Source organism: Moschus berezovskii, chromosome 27 (assembly GCF_049115385.1).
Source record: "Moschus berezovskii isolate FMDL1 chromosome 27, NW_MosBer_1.0, whole genome shotgun sequence".
NCBI lineage: Eukaryota > Metazoa > Chordata > Mammalia > Artiodactyla > Moschidae > Moschus > Moschus berezovskii.
The window spans coordinates 29,237,599-29,257,474 of record NC_142486.1 but is presented as its reverse complement, the minus strand read 5'-3'; the positions used below and the strand labels follow the sequence as shown (position 1 = coordinate 29,257,474).

Genomic DNA, 19,876 nt, shown 5'->3' with positions numbered 1-19,876 from the left:
TAGGTCCGTTTGTACATTTTGATAAATGCTGCCCACCTTCAGGGTTGTACCATTTTGAACCCTTGCAGGTATCTGTCTACACAGCCTCTTGTAATAGGCTGATTACCAGCCTTTGGATTCGTATCAGTCCGATAAGATGGAAAGTAACTCATTGTGGTTTTAATGTGCATTACTTTGATTATGAAGGAGGCTGAGCATCTTTTCACATGCTTAAATGCTGTTTCTTTTCTATGAACTATTTGTTCATGCCCTTTGCACTTTTTTTTTTTTTTGGATTACTTTTTTTCTTAACAGTTCCTAGGAATTTATAAATTAAATCATACCTCTGTGATGCGAATTGTGGTTTCCTCAAGCTTGTCATTTTTCAAAAGTTTACTTTAATGTATTTTGGTATAGAGAGGATTTAAAGTTTTTCCTTTAAATTTTAAGCAGTTAATATTTTATGGCATCTGGTCCCATCACTTCATGGGAAATAGATGGAAAAACAGTGGAAACAGTGTCAGACTTTGTTTTTTTGGGCTCCAAAATCACTGCAGATGCTGATTGCAGCCATGAAATTAAAAGACGCTTGCTCCTTGGAAGGAAAGTTATGACCAACCTTGATAGTATATTAAAAAGCAGAGACATTACTTTGCCGACCAAGGTCCGTCTAGTCAAGGCAATGGTTTTTCCCGTGGTCATGTATGGATGTGAGAGTTGGACTGTGAAGAAAGCTGATCGCCGAAGAATCGATGCTTTTGAACTGTGGTGTTGGAGAAGACTCTTGAGAGTCCCTTATACTGCAAGGAGATCCAACCAGTCCATTCTAAAGGAGATCAATCCTGGATGTTCATTGGAGGGACTGATGCTAAAGCTGAAACTCCAATACTTTGGCCACCTCATGCGACGAGTTGACTCACTGGAAAAGACTCTGATGCTGGGAAAGGTTGGGGGCGGGAGGAGAAGGGGACGACGGAGAATGAGATGGCTGGATGGCATCACCGATTCTGTGGACATGAGTTTGAGTGTACTCCGGGAGTTGGTGATGGACAGGGAGGCCTGGCGTGCTGTGATTCATGGGGTCGCGGAGAGTCGGACACGACTGAGCGACTGAACTGAACTGAACTGAATATTTTATGGATTTTGAGTCATGAAAAGGCCTCCAAGAATTTGGATTTCGCCCATGTTTCTTTTCTTTAAGGACTTTTTTCCCTTTATGGTTTCATTTTTACGCTTAAATCTTTGATCCGTTTAGAATTTATTCCGGTATTCAGGGGTGATATATAGATTCAGCTTTATCCATATGGCTACCACTAATTTTTAGCCATTTGTTTCAGGATAGAGTACACCTTCATTATATTCCAGATTTCCAGATATATTGGGAGACCTCTCTGGGCTTTCTGGTCAGTTCCATTAAGTCTTTCTATTCCTGCACAAGTACACATTATTGGATTTATAAAATGTCTTAATGCCTTGTAAAACTAGTTTGTCCTGTTGCCCTTCATTTTCCTGGCCATTCTTGCTTGTTTATTTTTCCATGTGAACTTGAGAATCAATTGTCAGTTCCAGAAAAGAAAAACACACTTTAAAAAAGTTGACATCATGTTAAATTTATAAACTAACATAGGGAGAATTGATACCTTTCTGATACTGAATTTTCCATTCCAAGACCATCATGTATTTTTTTCATTTATTTGGTTTTACTCCTGACTCCTAGAGCACAAATTTTTCTCACGCAGGTTTTTCCCATTTCTTATTAAATTTATTATATGTGTGTATATTTATGTGTATTGGAGAAGGAAATGGCAACCCACTCCAATATTCTTGTCTGGAGAATTCCATGGACAGAGGATCTCAGTGGGCTACAGTCCATAAGATCATGAAGAGTCAGACACGACTAAGTGACTAACTTTCATTTTCATTTCATTTTTATATGTATGCCTGTATATACATACATATATGTGTGTTTTTATAAGTGAAGTCTTTATCTTTTCTAAGTGGTTTTGATTGTATGAAGGCTATTTATTTCTGTGTAAGTACAGAAGGTGATATACCTTGAAATTCTAATTAGTTTTTAACGAGCATTAAATTTTTGCCTGAAGAGAAAGAAAGCCTTGAAAGTCAGGCTTGCAGTTAAATTCTATAGCTGCATTTATGAGCTCAGTGGACATCTGGGGATCTGTTTGACTCCTCTGAGCCTCGGTTTCCTAATTAGTAAAAGGAACAATTCTGGCTTGGTAAGAATGTTCGGAGAATTAAGAAGAATGTGAAATTCATCACTTTGTGCCACTTCTACCGCCATCACTGCCAACAGCAGCATGGATTGAGGTTGCTGTTCTCTTTTTCTTCTTCCTCTTTCCCTTATCACCTGTAAAAGAGAAAGACATTTTAAAGAGAAGTAATAAAACAATACCAGACTTGAAATTAAAAGTAAGCTGTGATTCACTCCGAGCAGGATAATCAGTGTCCTTGAGAAAAGAACAAACTCAACCCAGTGTTTGAGGCCTCTCCTGCCTCTCTCTGACCTTGCTGCTGGTTGCCCTCTCGGATGCTCCCTGACCAGAGGCTGTGTAGCCTTGCCCAAAGGCCCTGTGTTTCCTGTAATGCCATCCCTTCCACTTAGCATGTTTTGCTACCTCATTCTGCCAATTCAAATGTGTGCTGTCCTGCACCCAATAAAAAAACAGGATCTGTCTCCTCGTGTTGCTCATCTGTCCTGTAGCTTAGCCTTGGTAGACTAGAAGCTATGAGGAGAGAAACTGTCACGTCCACCAAAGAATGCATAATACTTGGAAAAGAGCAGACACTCAGATGGTTTTCAATAAATAAATGAATAATTGATTTAGATCTTTGACTCGATGGATATGAGTTTGAGCAGGCTCCAGGAGTTGGTGAAGGACAGAGAAGCCTGGCGTGCTGCAGTCCGTGGGGTTGCAGAGTCAGACACGACTGAGCAACTGAATTGAACCTGCCTTGTGTCATATGCCTGGGTAATTCTGTCATCCAGTACATTGTAAGCATGTTGAAGATAAGGATTATGCCATTTCTCAATAATTATAGTAGTAATGTGGTGATAGAGGTGGTGAGAGGCAAATGGATTATATAAGAACAAGTAATAATAAAAGTGAAAACTAACATTCATCAAACATTTTATTATGTCCCAGAAACCGTTTTAAAGTCCGTGATGTGGATTGTCTCACATAACCCTCAGCTGGCCTAGGAATTGAGTCCTATTATTAGGCACTTGGGGAAACTAAGGCACATGGGCTTATGGACTTGCTCAGGAGCAGACAAGCAAGGAAGTGGTAGCGCTGAGACTCCAGCAGGTGTTTTTAATCTAGCAACCCAGCTTTTCACCTGCTGTGAGGTTGACTACAGTTAGGTATAGGTTCTTGAACCATTTAGGGAAAGTTACTCAATTCCACTTGAACCTGCTCACTTTTCTGCCCAATCTTCCCATTTTAGTAACTTCTATTTTATTCATTCTGATTTCTCTCAGACTTGATGTTCTCCGAGAGACTTTGTCTGACCATCCTGCCTGGCATGCCGTAGATATTCAATAAAAAATGATTTTAACTTTTTTTCTCTCTAGGTTCCCAGTAAAGGTGCTAAGAAAGAGAATGAGAGACAGGAAAATAATTAAACATTTTTACTGAGGTAAGTTTTTTATGATTTAATTTTTTTTTTAAGAAAATGTCTCTTAAAAAAATTTATCTCCATACCTGCTTTCTGGAGATACAAGAGGGATATTGTTGTTTTAGGAGTGTGTCAGTTGATAGAACCTGGGGTTCTTAAGGTGGTTGCCAGAAATGTGAGCTTCTGATTAAGGTCATTTGACTTCCTTACTTCTTTGACTTGAATCTTTAATAAATTTCCGTTATCTCCTTGTTTTAAAGCCTGGTGCTGAGAAGGAGATTCCACAGGTGGAAATCTGTAAGGTGTTTGGTGATTATTCGTATTTGCAACATTCAGTGAAAACTTTGATTTTAAAGTAGGGAGTTGAAGGGATTTGAAGCCACTTGGTGAGATTGCAACACTTCATTTTCTTAAATGAAAATGTGTTTTTTCTTGCAGTAGTGAGAAAAAACTTCCATCAATGACACCTAACTCCTGCCACCCAGAAATGACTGCCATTATTGTTTTGATGAAACTCCATTTAGAAATTTATGAATATAGAAGTATTTACATACAAATCTTTAATTGGTCTTTTATTTAATACAACAGTATATTTTATGTATCTCTACACATGAATTGTAAAAGACATGTATAATCATATACAGTCGTTTTACTGACAATATTTGATTGTTTGGAGGCACCATACTTTAATTGAGTCATTTATTTGGTGACTGTTTAGATGGTTTCTAGTGGATAATAGTGTGTCAAACAACCCTGTACCTACATCATGATATGCTTGTTCATTTATCTTCTTTGAAGTATAACTAACTGCTGGGTCAAAGATGATACGCATTTTAAATGTAGGTGCTTGTGAATAAACTGTCCTCTGTAAGTAAAGACCCCTTCCCAACTGAAATTCATCAGAGTCCTGTTTTCCATGTCCTTACCCACACCGAGTTTTGTTCATGTCTTTAATGCTTACCTGTCCAATAGGAAAAAATAGTGTCTTTTTGAGATAGAAGGGCTTTCTTATTTTTAATTGTATTTGTTTATTTTGGGCTGTGCTGGATCTTTGTTGCTGCACTCGGGCTTTTCTAGCAGGGAATACTCTTCACTGCAATGTGCGGGCTTTTCGGTGCAGTGGCTTGTCTTGTTGTGGAGCACTGGCTCTAGGGGGATGGACTTCAGTAATTGTGGCATGTGTTATCTTCCCAGATCAGGAATTGAACCTGTGTCTCCTGCAGTAGCAGGTGGATTCTTTGCCATTGAGCCACCATGGAAGCAGGATAGCAGGGTTTCTGACTGGAGTAAACCTTTCATGTTTAAAGACCTCTTTCATCTGATAGCCTTACTTACATAAAGAATTTCCTTATTGAAAACATACCCGTGGTTCTTGTGTGTACGTGAGACACTCTTGGACTTTAAATGTGATGAAAATGTTGAAATATGTTGAGTTCTTTGTTTTTAGGTCTATTACCTGATTGAAAGTGAAAGTGGCTCAGTCATGTCCGACTTTGTGACCCAGGCCAGAATACTGGAGTGGGTAACCTTTCCCCTCTCCAGGGGATCTTCCCAACCCACGGATCGAACCCAGGTCTCCTGCGTTGCTGGTGGATTCTTTACCAACTGAGCTATCAGGGAAGCCCCATTACCCTGATTAATTCATTATAAATATTTTAAAATTGTTGTTGTTCAGTCACTAAGTTGTGTCCGACTCTTTGTGACCACATGGACTGTAGCACACCAGGTTTCCCTGTCCTTCACTATCTCCTGGAGTTTGCTCAAGCTCATGTCCATCGAGTCGGTTATGCCATCCAACCATCTCATTCTCTGTCACCCCTTCTGCCTTTAGTATTTCCCAGCATCAGGATCTTTTTCAGTGAGTTGGCTCTTCACGTCAGGTGACCAAAGTATTAGAGCTTCAGCTTGATTTCCTTTAGGATTGACTGGTTTGATCTTCTTGCTGTCCAAGGGACTCTCAAGAGTCTTCTCCAGCACCACAGTTCAAAAGTATCAGTTCTTTGGCGCTCAGCCTTATATGATCCAACTCTCACATCTGTACATGACTATTGGATAAACTATAGCTCTGACTATATGGACCTTTGTCAGCAAAGTGATGTTTCTGCTTCTTAATATGCTGTCTAGGTTTGTCATGGCTTTTTTTCCAAGGAGTAAGCGTCTTTTAATTTTGTGGCTTCAGTCACCATCCACAGTGATTTGGAACCCAAGAAAATAAAACCTGCCATTGTTTCCACTTTTTCTCCATCTGTTTGCCGTGAAGTGATGGGATCAGATGCCATGATTTTAGTTTTTTGAATCTTGAGTTTTAAGCCAGCTTTTTCACTCTCCTCTTTCACCCTCATCAGGAGTCTTTAGTTCCTCTTTGCTTTCTGCCATTAGTGTAGTGTCATCTGCATATCTGAATTTGTTGATATTTCTCCCAGCAGTCTTATTCTAGCTTGTGATTCATACAACCCAGCATTTCACATGATGTACTTCACATATGTAGCACGTTCACAAGTGGGCCTTAGAAAGCATCACTACGAACAAAGCTAGTGGAGGTGAAGGAATTCCAGTTGAGCTATTTCAAATCTTGAAAGATGATGCTGTGAAAGTGCTGCACTTAATATGCCAGCAAATTTGGAAAACTCAGCAGTGGCCACAGGACTGGAAAAGGTCAGTCTTTATTCCAATCCCAAAGAAAGGCAATGCCAAAGAATGCTCAAACTACCGCACAATTGCACTCATCTCACATGCTAGTAAAGTCATGCTCAGAATTCTCCAAGCCAGGCTTCAGCAATATGTGAACCATGAACTTCCAGATGTTCAAGCAAGTTTTAGAAAAGGCAGAGGCACCAGAGATCAAATTGCCAACATCCGCTGGATCATGGAGAAAGCAAGAGAGTTCTAGGAAAACATCTATTTCTGCTTCATTGACTATGCCAAAGCCTTTGACTGTGTGGATCACAATAAACTGTGGAACATTCTGAAAGAGATGGGAATACCAGACCACCTGACCTGCCTCTTGAGAAACGTGTATGCAGGTCAGGAAGCAACAGTACGAACTGGACATGGAACAACAGACTGGTTCCAAATAGGAAAAGGAGTACGTCAAGGTTGTATATTGTCACCCTGCTTATTTAACTTATATGCAGAGTATATCATGAGGAATGCTGGGCTGGAAGAAGCACAAGCTGGAATCAAGATTGCCGGGAGAAATATCAGTAACCTCAGATATGCAGATGACACCACCCTTATGGCAGAAAGTGAAGAGGAGCTAAAAAGCCTCTTGATGAAAGTGAAAGAGGCAAGTGAAAAGGTTGGCTTGAAGCTCAACATTCAGAAAACAAAGATCATGGCATCTGGTCCCATCACTTCATGGGAAATCGATGGGGAAACAGTGGAAGCCGTGTCAGACTTTATTTTTTTGGGCTCCAAAATCACTGCGGATGCTGATTTCAGCCATGAAATTAAAAGATGCTTACTCCTTGGAAGGAAAGTTATGACCAACCTAGATAGTATATTAAAAAGCAGAGACATTACTTTGCCAACAAAGGTCCGTCTAGTCAAAGCTATGGTTTTTCCCGTGGTCATGTATGGATATGAGAGTTGGACTGTGAAGAAAGCTGATCACCGAAGAATTGATGCTTTTGAACTGTGGTGTTGGAGAAGATTCTTGAGAGTCCCTTGGACTGCAAGGAGATCCAACCAGTCCATTCTAAAGGAGATCAGTCCTGGGTGTTCATTGGAAGGACTGATGCTGAAGCTGAAACTCCAATACTTTGGCCACCTCATGCGATGAGTTGACTCACTGGAAAAGACTCTGATGCTGGGAGGGATTGGGGGCGGGAGGAGAAGGGGACGACAGAGAATGAGATGGCTGGATGGCATCACCGACTCGATGGACATGAGTTTGAGTGAACTCTGGGAGTTGCTGATGGACAGGGAGGCCTGGCGTGCTGTGATTCATAGGGTCGCAAAGAGTCGGACACGACTGAGCGACTGAACTGAACTGAACTTCACATATAAGTTAAATAAGCAGGGTGACAATATACAGCCTTGATGTACTCCTTTTCCAATTTTGAACCAGTCTGTTGTTCCATGTCTATTCTAATTGTTGCTTCTTGACCTGCATACAGGTTTCTTAAGAGGCAGGTAAGGTGGTCTTATGTTCCCATCTGTTTAAGAATTTTCCACTATTGGCAACTAACTAATATTACTGAGTTAGGTGAATATGCATTCACATGTATACATATGAATGCCAATGTTGAGTTTCATCTGTGCACAGGATTTTGCCAGTTTCTGATATGAATATGAGCTGTAATTTTATGTTTGTTTTAGATTTTATTTCAAATAAAAGTTGCCTAAGGAAGGTCTCACATGAAACAAACATGTACTTTGTCATCGACTTACTGTTTGTTTTTTGACTTAATTGAAAGCCAGTTAAAATTCATCTTTTTCCTTAATATAGAATGCATCTTCTTATAGATTGCCTTTCATGTGGATGCTTTTCTTTTCATTCCAACTTAACATTGTTGAGGCTTGGACTTAGTGTGTTTTATGCACCAGCTTACATCCAGCAACTACTGTGATAACTGGCATGTACATGGCAGACACTCAAATCATTTTTGTAGGAATTAATGATTGGTCAATATCATCATTGTTAAATTAGAATTAAGATGCTAATGAGATGTGCCTTCAATTTTAATTAAGAAATTTAATTTCTTGGAGAAGGAAACTAGCACCTGTGATGTTTAAATGTACCTAAATCTAGATGTATATAATTGTAGTGACATTTGCTACCGTAACCTCTTGTGATGTTTTGTTTGGACTGTTGATTTGGATTCTGTCCAATTTCTTTGCAGAATCACACATACAGCTGCGTTTTAAAACTGCTTTTTTTTGTTTTTTGTTGCTATTAAGGGGAAAGTAACTGTCTAAAATAGGTAAAGTACTTGATCAACTATAATATGTTTCACATTATACAGATGGGAATATCTTTCAGTTATTTTAAAACAAGGATAAAATGCTACAATTCCATTCTCCCCAATCATTCCACCTTCACCCTCTCCCACAGAGTCCCAAAGACTGTTCTAAATGCCTATGTCTCTTTTGCAGTCTCTTATAAGTGACCAGTCCAGGTTCGACGCATAAATTTTCCTCTGTTCATTTCTTTGCATTTGTGCTTTTTTAATAAAAATACTTTTAACTGTAAAAAAAAATAAAAATAAAAAATAAAACAAGGATAAAGTAAATTATAATGGAGAGAAATTGAGGTATATTTTAATTGTGTAGTTGAGCATTTGTTAAAAGTAAAAGTAGAGAAATGGATTGCCAGCCATTAAGAAGAATGTGTAAATCTTTGTCCAGTATCCCGCCTATTAAGCGTTTCTGACTCACAACCAGTTTTTCACAGCCAAAATAAACAGAGAGAATGGAACAATTATCTAGTAGATTTAGGCAATGTTCAGGATTCTTGTTTCATACACTTTGTTTCTACTGGAACATGGGGTTCTAAAGAATGCATGTGCTAGTTTTAATTAGTATTTTAGCAGCAGCTATTTGCATGTAAATTTTTTTTAATTCATTTAAATAATCCCCTAGCAATTTTTATTTGTACTTTAACTTTCTTAGCAACTCCTTCCTTAATAAACCTAGGCAGACTTGAAAGGAAATTATTGAGTCTTCATTTAGTAAGTTCTAAATTAGTTATATTTTCTGGACTTTACCCTCTATCTTATTGTGGCTAATGGTATGATCTTGTATTTGTTTTCTAAAATAAGTGAAGTTCTATGTTCTTATATCTCTTTTCTGCCTCTTTTCTGCAATAGTACAGGAAGTTCCTTATATTATAGCTTTCATTTCACTGATGACTTACTTTCTTTAATTGCATGCTTTAAAACCCTAATTCTATTAAAAGATAACTATTAAAAACTCTGAATTCAAAAAAAAAGTAAATAAAACCCTAATTCTAAAAATACTTCTGAAAAGTGAGGCATTACTAGTAGTAGTTAAACTGGAGTCTTAATTAAACTTAAGACTTTATCATTTATTTCTCCTCTGAGCTGCATTTGTAAAAATTTTTATACTGTATTTAAACAGATTTTAAGACATTCTTATGCACTTAATGGGTTGGATTTTATGCGTTTGCAACAGTTTCTTCCTATTTTAGGCATAAAGCTTAAAGTTTAGACTGGCAGTGTAAGTGGTTATTTGATTGGAAAGTTGGAAGGAAGAGAAGTTCTGTCTTCATATACAGGATTTGTGGTGGTAGAATATTCACATGAAACTGTTTCATGGTCAGGGTGAGAGTACTGAACTGCAGTAGGAGGGCAAAATAAGTGCTGATGTATGGTGTAGAGAACATCTCCCTAGCAAGGGCAACACTCGGCCTTCCTTCTGTAGCATTTACAGTAAGTTAGTCCCTCACAGAGGTTTTATTAAATTCAGTCTTGGGGGAGAGTTTGGGGAACAGGGGTAGAGAACAGAAGCTTTGGGCTACAAGTTCCATAATGAACATGGTGCTTGGTGGAGCTCCCCAGGGGTAGGCCTCTCCAGCCTCTGAATGTCACATCCCCCTTGAGACCCTGGACGCTTTCTGCTGTGATAGAAGTTGGTCTGGAGCTGAGCGGAAGGAGTCTACCATCTACCACTGCAGAGTCTCAGTTCACTTCAGTTCAGCCACTCAGTCCTGTCCAGCTCTTTGTGACCCCATGGTCTCACTGCAGAGTCTGGATGCCCTCTAAGTAGACTTCCGCCATGCAAGTGTGAGGTGGTGGTATAATGACAAACATAGGAATTCCACATGAGCTTTACCTCTGTGCCTGTTTGTTCAGAGAGGACACCTAATTCATGGTGCGGGTTTTGTTTGCGTCTGTTAAACCCAGTAAGTTTTGTTGTAAGTAGATTTCAGTCTGTTTTAATGTAACAGTTTTTTTGTCTGAATCTTCTGGCAGCCATCGCTCAAATGTTAACGGTAATAGCTGTCAGTGGGAAGGGTATCCGCCTACATCTTTTCTGCAGTGCTTGAAACCATCCCACTTCCTTTTTCTTTTTCCTTAAGAACTGATTACTGACACTTGGGGATTATAATCAGATCTCCCCAGTCTTTATGGAAAGGTTACCAATTATTGCACTGAGAAATAGGCATTTGTCTCTAACAGTAAGTGTTTCTCTTGGTGTGTCTCTCTCAGTTCCTTGCTTTTAAATCCCTCTTAGGTGAATGAATGCTTTGTGTCATGCCCTGATTTAATACGTTTAAAGCAGACTTTATTGATGGCTTTCTCACTTTCAGTTATATGGGAGGGGGAATAATTTAATAGAGAATTTTCATAGGATCTTTTGGTTGCTTAGATGTCCTTGGGGTAGAAGAGAATGACTGGTGTCAGTTACTTCTGTTGCAGTACAAGCTTCAGAATCAATTTTTGCATTGAAGAGTTGAGAGCAGTGAGGATTTTTATGGGGGGGATGTACATATTGAGCATTGGGCTGTACCTTCAGTGTGTTTCACTTTGTTCTGTAATGACTTTAAGAGGCTAGATTCAGTCACTCCAGTTTTAGAGAATAGAAGGCTTCGTTATGAGATTTGTCCTTGGGCACTTCAACTAGTCCATTAAAAACAAAACAATGACTTGAACCCAGATCTCTGGCTTTTCTTGTCACAGTTCTTAGAGTGTTTCCATTATTGTAGATTAGTGAAATGTTGGACGGAACGAAGAGACAGCCGCTTTATCAGCACCATCACCCTCGTTCTTACCCTCCTCTCTGTTTCTAATGTTCTTCAGCGTTAACTGACGAATTTTAGGAGCCTGCCAAGGTGTCTGGCTCACTGTGTTCAATACAACATAGGCTTGTTTAATTTAGCAGTGCTCTGAGATGAAAGGTTCATGACGGCCAAGTACAAACAGACCTTCTGTGGGATGTTAATTTTGTTATAGGGGAGAATGCTTGTTTTTCCTTGCTCTGTGTTAATAAAGAAGCTGGCACATTTTCTCATCAGTTAAAAAGGACTTTGACTTGTTTAAATCTGTGTAATCAAAGGGAAGTGAGTGGTTCTGATAAACATTTTTCTTTGTGCAGTCTTTGGTTAATTCCATTTTATACCTGCCAGCAGATTGCAGTTTGTGTGCTCTTTTGTTCTTTTCTTCTTTTACTTTGAATTTGATTTTATGATTGGTCGCTGTGGGGATTTGGTGGTAGGAAAATAAATCATTTCCTCATTTGAACAGATTGTGTATTTGTGTCTGTATGTGTGTGTTTACGACAGGTTATCCTGTAGTAGGCAAAGTGATTCAGTCAGGCCCCTGCATGAAGGTGTCACTATACAATTTTGTGTAGTGATTTTTTTTCATAACAGCTCTATTGACATGTAATTCACATACCATAAAGCTCACCCATTTAAAACATAAAATTCAATAGATGTTACTATATTCACAGAGTTATGCATGGATCCCCAGTCTCATTCCAGAACACTTTGATCACCCCAAAAAGAAACCCCAGACCGAGTAGCGGTCACTTTCTATTTGTCCCTCTCTTTAGTCTCTGGCAACCACCGTTCTACTTTCTGTGTCTCTGAATTCAGAGTATGTCATATAAATGGAATTATACAATACATGTGACCTTTTGTGTCTGACTTCTTTCACTTAGCATGTTTTTGAGGTTCGTCTGTGTCATAGCATATATAAGAATTCATTCTTTTTTGTTGCTAAATAATATTCTACGGCATAGATAGATAACATTTTGTTTATTCATCCATTGATGGCCACTGAGGTGGTTTCCAGGTTTTGGCTGTAGTGAATGCTGCTGAGAACATTCATGTCTTAAGTTTTTGGGTGCACATCTACTGTCATTTCTCATGGATATGTACCTAAGAGTAGAATTGCTGCTTCTCATGGTACTCTATATTTAACTTTTTGAGGGACTGCCAAACTGTTTTCCAAAGTGGCTGTACTATTTTACGTTCCCATCAGCAGTGTTAGAGGATTCCATCCTGGCCAACACTTGTTATTTTTTGTTTTTCATAGTAACCATCCCAGTGGGTGTGAAGTGGTCTCTCGTGGTAATTTTGATTTTCATTTTCCCTAATGGCTGCTGCTGCTGCTGCTGCTGCTAAGTCTTTCAGTCATGTCCGACTCTGTGCGACCCCATAGACGGCAGCCCACCAGGCTCCCCCATCACTGGGATTCTCCCGGCAAGAACGCTGGAGTGGGTTGCCATTTCCTCTCCAGTGCATGAAAGTGAAAAGTGAAAGGGAAGTCGCTCAGTCGTGTCCTACTGTTAGCAACCCCAGTGGACTGCAGCCTACGAGGCTCGTTCGTCCATGGGATTTTCCAGGCAAGAGGACTGGAGTGGGGTGCCATCGCCTTCTCTGCCCTAATGGCTAATGATGTTCAATATCTTTTCATGAGCTTCTTGGTCACTTGTATATTTTTTGGAGAAATGCCTATTCATGTTCTTTTCCCATTTTAAAAATGGGGTTGCCTTTTTATTGCTGAGTTATAATATTTTTGTGTATTCTAGATTTCTCTGTATATTTTAGATGCACCCCTCTGCCCTCCACATAGATCTTTATCAGAGATATGAATTGTAAAATTTTCCTCCCTTTCTGTGGATTGTCTTTTCACTTTTTAAAAAAATGTTCTTTGAAGAAATTTTTTAATTTTTGAGAAGACTTCTGTTTTTCTTTGGTTGCTTATGTTGTCTTGCCTCTGTTTGAAATTTTCTGCGAGTTAAAAAAAATTGCACCTTATTTCTTTACATCTGATTTTAAAAGTTGCTGCAGAATTAAATGATCAGCTGTTAACTATACAATGGGTAGAGGTATTTAAACGTCTTTCATATTTTCAAATATTCTCATCTAATACAAGGTAAGAAGATCAAGTTTCCTAACTTAAAACCCGATGTGCATTTTTTAAGTTAGAAAAAATGTCTTTCAGTGTTCTGCCTAGCTCAAAATGCGTGGGACAGTCTGTGGACGTTTTCAATGTTTTGTTTGTACTAAAGCCCTTGACTAGGCTTGGGGATCTGGAGGTGAGTGGGCCATGGCTCTTTCCTCAAAGAACTAGAGCTCATATGCCAAGCTAGAAGCATCCACAGACGGTGGAGACCCATGGAAGGGAGGAAGGAGTACTCCCCTGTATCTGGGTGAGAATGCCTCACTGAAGAATGGACACTTGAAGCAGCTTTATTGAGATATAATTCATGTACCATGAAGTTCACCCATTTAAAGCATGCAGCTCAGTAGGTTTCACAAGAGTTGTGCTCAGTCCGAAAAGATGGGTGGCAATCAGAACTTTTTGTTAGGGTCTTTGATTCTCTCCTCCAGTTTCTTGCTACTGTGTACACCGTGTGTCTAGACCAGGTATCTTGTAGCCACGGTATTTAGGATTCTGAGTGTAATAACATGTAGAAATGGGTGTGATGACTTTGATGCCTAGAAGTGAACCTAAAGAAAACCACTTTACTTTCTTCAGGTTTTCCAAGTTTTCAGAAAGGAAAACATCCTGTTTACCAGTCAGTTCAGCATTGGGCGGGGAGGGGGTGTGTGTCTGTCTCTAAGCCAAAGCCCAAGTAATTCCATACAGTCAGAGCATAAAATGTGAGGCAAGGAGTAACAGGTGCGTGGCTGCAGAGGAAGATTGATTGTAGAGAGCTGGGTGTGTCCTGTTAAGGAGTTTAGATTTTGTCCCTGTTGATGCTGGAGCCACTCTGCAGCAGGGGGAGCGTGATGTAGTCACTCCGGCCACTGTGTTATGGATGCTGCCTGCGGGGGCAGGACTGGAGACCAGAGTCCCATTAGGCTGTTGCGTTAGTCCAGTAAGAGTCAGTGAGGACCTGAACTAGGGTATTTGTGGCAGAGTTGGATAAGACCCAGGCTGGAAATGTTTAGGAGCTATCAGTCAGGAATCCTGGCTATAAGTAACAGAAATCCTCCTTCAGTTTAAACTATCTTAAGTTAAAAGAGGAATTAATTGGAAGGTTCTCGAAGAAGGTTGTAAAAGATATGAAATGCTACAGAAACCAGAACAACCCAGGGCCCTCGGGGATTGGAAGAGGTCTCATCATCACAGGGACTCTTTCTCCCAACTCTGGGCCCTTGGGCTTCTGCATAGGGCAGGGGCCGTCTTCCTACTCTTCTGCCAAGAGAAAGAAAAAGCTCCTCTCTCCCAGCTCATTTTTAAAATCCCAGGGGCTCTCCTGGCTTTGAGTTTTTTGCCTTCACCAGGCATGGGGGTCTTTTAAAGCTGTCTACCACCATCACATTGGGAGGTCCCAAAAAGAGGAAGGCTGTTGTGGGCAGAGCCAACCGTGCACAGCTGCTTGGGGAGTACTGAGATGGAGACAATCTGAGGAGGAAGAGTACCTCCCACTTGTGTGCCTCTGGTAGCCTGTGATGGCACCACTGCCATCCGAGAATTCGAGTTCAGGGAGCAGGCAGACCAGAGTGCCATGAGTTCAGTTTTAGACCAGCTTAGACTGGGACCTGGAACTAATCACAATTTGTATGTTATGTATTTTTATGATTATTTGACTGGTTTGGCTTTCTTCACAATTAAAAGTCTCATGAGGACAGGGACTGTCTTGTTTTCTTCATTCTGAACTTCCAGAGCCCAGTATAGTATACTTGACACATAACAGGTATTCAGTGAATATCTGTGTGAATGATTCAGGTGAACACGTTCAGCAGGCAGCTGAGTGTACAGTTTGGATCTCAGTCGAGGACAGGAAATATGGATTTGGGAGTTATCGGTGTATGGCTGTGTAGTGGACATAGTGCCTAAGGGACTGCTATAAAAGTTCAGGTACCGTGTAGACCTGAAATTTTCATGTCCAGGTAATGAAATTATACCTTTTTTCTTTGCCATGCCAAGTATTATCAGTAATTATCTACTGACAATCCTGCTAATTAGTTTTTAAATTTTGTGACTGAAATTAGATTTGTGATAGGTAGGGAAATAAAGGTGATAAAGACAGATTCTGTTTCCTTTTAAGAATAACTGACTCATAGGATGAAACCTTGGATATGATTTCAGATCACTCCTGTAAGCTCTCACAAAAGATGTTTATAAAACACTTGGAACAATACAGATTGTACTAAGAAAATGTGCTTTGATCAACTCTGGAGATACAAAGCAGGGAACTTAATAAATCAAGTCCTATTTGTGAATGGAAAGGATTGGAAGTTCACCTTAAAAGTAAGAACCGAGTTCATAGCAAGACCTAAATTTTGTATTCTGAATAGCAGATGTGAACTTATTTTCATCTTTTATGTAAAAAAAAAACTGAATTGCAGGTTTCAGATCTTGGCATCTTGAAATCTGACTCCTGATTTCTATCTCTTAATAGCTTTTGGAACACTAGTCTAGAATTGGAATTTGACTTTGGTTTTTCACCCTTTAATTTTGAGGTGAATGTGCTGCCAGCTCTGTCTTTCCTCTGTATTCAAGAAAACCAAATCACAGGTAGCTTGGATATGGTATAAGTTTTATTATTTAAATATTAGAAAAATAGGGTCTTATTTATCTAAAGTAGTAATGTTCCGTTGACACTTGGGAAAGATGGTTTTTTTGGGTTTTGTGCTTTTTTTTCATCTTAATGCATAAATAGAATTGTATTACTTTTATGGGCTAAACACTCTCAGCCTACCACCTTGCCATATGACAAGATATTATAGTAAATTGGATGTATTTTAAGTGTCTTTGTTTATTGCCTAGATTCCTTTCTTACCCTCCTAGTAGAAATGTGAGCCATATTCGTTTGTTTAATTTTTTGCCAAAGAACTTTAACTAAATTTGCCTGACTCCCAGCACAGGCAAGTGTCTTTTAGCAAGTTAATTTAAAGGAGCATTTCTAAAAACTCAAAATGCGTAGATTATAGCATCCCAGCTTTTTAAATTACTGTTAAGATATATGTTTAAAATATGACACAGATGATTTTCTTTTGGTTTATAGATTAATGCTTATTCTTTCAAATAGTTTCAACATATATCTGATAGACTAAGACTTTGTGCCTTCTGAATTTTACCAAGGCTCCTTCTCCTGGGAAAGAGAATACATTTCAGATCTTAATGATAAAATCAAAATTATGAGTTTGACTCCTGCATAAGCTAGTTAAGTTATAAATGGGAAAATCTCCATGCTGAGACCCCAGCAAACTGTATGCTTTTTGAAATCAGTTACAGCGCTGAAATGAAAGAAGGTTGATTCCTGGAGATACCCTTATCAGCTCTTGGAGAAAAAAAAACTTTAAATACCTCTAATATAGTTTAGCTTATTCTGTATTCTGAAATGATTTTTATCAAGAGGTTCTTACCTTCATTCTTTTCTAGTTAATTTTTCAGAGGTAGCATCATTCAAAATAGAAAAGTTCACAGCCTAGATGTCAGAGAGGGGTTCGTCAGCAGCCCTTTACGGATGGTAATGGACAGCAGCCCTTGAGGGAAGAGGCCTGACTCTCTCATGCAGCCGGGCCTGGGGCTTGTCAGGGCCACTCCTCTGCTGCATCACTTTCACATATGTTGTATCGCCACTCCTTAGTTCTTGGATTTTTTTGATGACTAATAAAGATAATTTTATCATGTATGATAATATAACTTTGTCATACAATTTTATTACCATATCATTCATGATGAAAGTGAAAGAGGAGTGGCTTAAAACCCAACATTCAAAAAACGAAGATCATGGCATCTGGTCCCATCACTTCATGGCAAATAGACGGGGAAACGATGGAAACAGTGAGAGACTTTGTTTTGGGGGGCTCCAAAATCACTGCAGATGGTGACTGCAGGCATGAAATTAAAAGACGCTTGCTCCTTGGAAGAGAAACTATGACCTAGACAGCATGTTAAAAAGCAGAGACATTGCTTTGCCAACAAAGGTCCATCTAGTCAAGGCTATGGTTTTTCCAGTAGTCATGTATGGATGTGAGAGTTGGGTTATAAAGAAAGCTGATCGCCAAAGAATTGATGCTTTTGAACTGTGGTGTTGGAGAAGACTCTTGAGAGTCCCTTGGACTGCAAGGAGATCCAACCAGTCCATCCTAAAGGAAATCAGTCCTGAATATTCATTGGAAGGACTGATGCTAAAGCTGAAACTCCGAGACTTTGGCCACCTGATGAGAAGAACTGACTCATTGGAAAAGACCCTGATGCTGGGAAAGATTGAAGGCAGAAGGAAAAGGGGAGGACAGAGGATGAGATAATTGGATGGCATCACCGACTTGATGGACCTGAGTTTGAGCAAGCTCCGGGAGTTGGTGATGGACAGGGAAGCCTGGCATGTTGCAGTCCATGGGGTCATAAAGAGTCGGACACAACTGAGTGACTGAACTGAAAAATAATTATAAAAGGAGCATTAAATAATGGGGGAGGAGGAACATCCAAATAGTTTATCTCTACCCAGATATAGTCTAATTAAGGAAGGATTTGTCTGAGTTATGGAAAGTTTAAAACAATTGAAATGCACCTCTGATTAAGTGTGTGTAGAATTTAGGCTAACGTGTTGCCTAGCAGTTATAAAGACTGGTGATTCTAAATAATATATGCATACTCTGTATGTAAACTGACGTTTCTAATGGACTTTAGCTGTTTTTTCTGTAGTTTAAGTAGCTGATGAATCTTGATTATGCTCTCAGTAAACAGTCTTTCTCACTGGACAGAGAATGCAGACACTTTTCAACCAGTGCTTGCTCCTGTGTTAGTCACACCTGAATTTAATAAGTTTTATTCTGCATCTCATAAGTAGGGAAATAGTGTGCAGAAATGCTCTTAAGGGTGGAAGCGTGTGGTTTATAGGCTTTTACAGATGTGTTGCCATGAAACCTTGTATATAGAACAGCTCATCTTCAGACGACAGTAGAGGTCTGGACTGGCCCTCACACGGGCTCGAGGAGCTCCATTTGAAACCGTTGTTCAGGCTGTTGTGAATGAAAGGTTGAATCTGGGGAGGAATGAAGGATAAATTACTCGTCCGTATATCCTATTTGTTAATACTTTGTACTGTATTATTTACTTATGTGAAAAACACGGGTGCAATTTAAAATGTTTGACAATGCCATACACATGGTCAGAAGTAATAATCATACTGCAGCTACTCTACCCCATAGCTCTAAGGCAGTCCTTTCATCTTAAAGGAAAGACCATGCCTGACTTGCCAAGATTATGATAATGAAGGGTACCCAAAAGCCAAAGCGAGGAAGAGAAATTATCCTATATACCTAGTCCTGTCAACAGTGTTGTTCTCTCTTCCATGTTAAGACTTATAGTCCGATTAAAGTGAATTAGAGAATAATAGCCATACTGAGAATGAACACCAAGTGCTCATGGTTGTAACAGTCCACATTCACAGACAGTTGTGGTCCCTGTGGGGGCCTGGCTGGGAGACTCACTGCTAAGGAGTTTAAGGTTTCTTCTGTTCTGTTCATCGTGGGGAATAGCTCTGTCATCTTGGGCAGGTTCTCAAGGTTATTGACACTCTACCAGTCTGTAAAATGCTTCATCACAGAATTGCAGTGAGGGCAAGTGGAAATGCTGCATCTGAAGTGGTTAGCATAGCACCTGGCATGTTATAAATCGTCAGTAGACGTTAGGTGATGGACATTAACAAGAGGGCAGTAATGGATGGAGGAGGTGTTGGGAAGAAGCACAGATTTGGCTCTCAGCTTTAGTGGAACTCCACTGTGACAGGTGTCATTTTACCTTTTATTAAAGTAAATATTGGAGGCCAGTTGGAAAAGCTTCATAATGAAAACTTTATGTTTACTTTCAGCTGTTGAATGTCTCTCCTTTTTGGACATTTTCCTACCCTTTTACCTTAAAAAATTTTTATTTTCATTTTTACAAATCTGAAAAACGAAAATGAGAAGTTAAAATTACAGAATATGCTGGTTGGTTTTTCATCTTTCATTTTAATGGTTATTGCTTTTCTACAGGAATGAAAATATTCACAAACTATGCTCACAGAACTTGTGGTCTGGAATGCCGTGGTTACCGAATAGTTAGGAGATTAGCGGTGTTTATTGTGGATGTGAGTTTGGATATGATGTGTTTAGAACATGTGACAGAATCATTTTGTCAGTCAAAATTTACTAAAAGCTTATCATCTGATAAAATTGTTCCTTTGAGAACAGAAAACATGATAGTTCAAAGACCGCTTAAAATTTTTAGGAAAGGAATAACAGTTTTTAAGGGAATCTGAAGCACAGTACATCAACAGTTTTCTCTAACAAGGGATATCTATTGATTTTTTTTGTCCATTGCATGAGTTCATTGGATTCTTTTATTAA

General features: G+C 39.3%; 1 protein-coding gene across 6 annotated transcripts in view; it reads left to right on the top strand.

Annotated features, from left to right (window-relative positions):
- Positions 1-19,876, top strand: part of MRTFB (myocardin related transcription factor B) — a 295,702-nt gene that overhangs the window by 82,928 nt on the left and 192,898 nt on the right. For all 6 annotated transcript variants that reach the window (XM_088833187.1, XM_055409522.2, XM_055409524.2 and 3 more), the window contains one exon: positions 3,572-3,636. The gene's annotated coding sequence lies outside the window, so the exon portion shown is untranslated. The remainder of the gene's footprint in view (positions 1-3,571; positions 3,637-19,876) is intronic.